Genomic DNA, 1,995 nt, shown 5'->3' with positions numbered 1-1,995 from the left:
ATGCTAAGGAGTGGATCTAGGATGACCACTCGTGGACACATGGCCCAGTCTTGGAGAGACGAGGTGGTGATGCAAGTGGTGTTGGACCACTAGTGCAACAAAGGTGAATGGGCATGGCCTTAGCGTAACAGGCCGAGATGTCAGTGGTACCTTTGGGTGTCGGTCTCGGGACCGGACACGTGGAGCACTTGGACCAGGTGCAAGTGTGGAGTGGCATGGATGCCATTCTTGGGGCTAGCAAGTCCCAAGTCCTGAATTGGACTGATGGAGGTTGTGAATGAGACTCCTCCAAGTGGTCGGAGGTGTGGTTAAGTGACTAAAGTAGAATGGAAAATTTAGTCGCTTACAACTTGGTATCAGAGCTGTTCCTTAGTTCGACTTTTATTGGTGCTCAAGTATATCACCACTAGTGTTGGCATCGGAAGGTCCGAGGAGTGGGCCTATCCTTGAGGAGTAGCAAGTCGGGAAGACATGGCTCTCCATTACAGTTCATGTGTGAACTTGTAGACGAGATGGTGGATAGAAAAGGGTCAATAATGGAACGACTTTGGGATCTTGGGAACAGCATATGGTTTTCCTCAAAGAGTTGAGGATGTGATCCAGATGAGCGTTTGACTTAGCAAACTGGCTAATGTAGTTGCTAAACCCTAAACCCTAAACCCTAAACCCTAAACCCTAAACGTGTTGGCTAATCACAATTCCAAAATCCTAAACACTTTCTAGCTCAAAAGCATCAAAGAGGCTTCACAAGCCCCACTTTGTTGCAAAAAGCATTCCTAAATCGGCTCTTCCATTCTCCAATCCATTCTCCAATTCATTCTACTAATTCATTGTCTCTGTTAGATCACAGTTCCAGGATTACATCTGTTGCTGCTAGATCGCTGGATTGCCAGAAAGTCCCAATCACCAGATTGCAACGAGTATTGGATCATGGCCAGGAACGAAGAGTAAGTAGACGTGCTAATAATCCAGAAAAAGCTCAATCTAGCTCTTTATGGGACGCCCAAAAAAGGAGCCCTGCGCACCAGCACTACCAGCAGAGAATCGGCCCAGAATCTAGGGCTACAAAGAATGGGTGTAACTTAGTCAAGGATGTCCTGCTCTCAACCTTGACCGTCTGGAGGCTTGAGGGTGGATTTCTTGCACTAGTTCCCTGTGAAGAATTTATGGGTGTAACTCAGAGAAGGATCTCCTGCTCTTCTGCTGACCGTCTGGAGGCTTAAGAACAGATTTCTTTCACTAGCTCCCCATGAAGGATGCAACGTGGATCTACACTCTCACCAAATGACTTCATTATGACTCACCAAATGGCTGAAACCCTTCACCAAATGGCTGATCGTATGTTGCCACGTAGAATTAATCATCCATATATATATATTTCTTCTTAGGGATCTCAATCCCTTACACTTTCTGCTCGCTGTGACGGTCTGTGAGTAGTAGGCATGCAAGCTTCTAGCCCTTTTTCTTCATCTTCATCGCCACTTAGTCATAGTTTAAGTGCTGGAGTGCCCTTGAATCTCATCTGTTCTATCAACGCTGCTGCAGATCAGGAGATACCAACGAATTCCCGGTCCCCCACACCGGAATTCTCACCTCCTGAGTCAAGGCAGAACACACAAGACACGCTCGTCTTGCCTTCCCAACAGACACTTGTCTTGCCTTCTCAGCGTGCACAAGCTCCTCAATCTCATCGTGGACTGTGGCCGAATTTCTCTCACCGGGACGTTCGCTCATACCTCATCCGGGACTCTGGTCCAGGACCGATTGAGATTGAAGACACAGCTGCAACTTCTGGAGTAATGCATGACCAGTGTTCTCTTCCTCTTATGGCAAATGCTCCTCCATCACCTCCTCACATCGCTTCATCATCTCGTCAAACACCAAATCCTCCACCATCCAATTCCATTCATGGATCAGCCCCTATTCACGGATTTACACTCTCATCTCGTATCATACCATCTTCTTCCTCCACACCAAATACAACGCTGTCTTCCA

Source organism: Selaginella moellendorffii, unplaced genomic scaffold (assembly GCF_000143415.4).
Source record: "Selaginella moellendorffii unplaced genomic scaffold, v1.0 SELMOscaffold_0, whole genome shotgun sequence".
NCBI lineage: Eukaryota > Viridiplantae > Streptophyta > Lycopodiopsida > Selaginellales > Selaginellaceae > Selaginella > Selaginella moellendorffii.
This window is presented reverse-complemented; position numbering follows the sequence as displayed.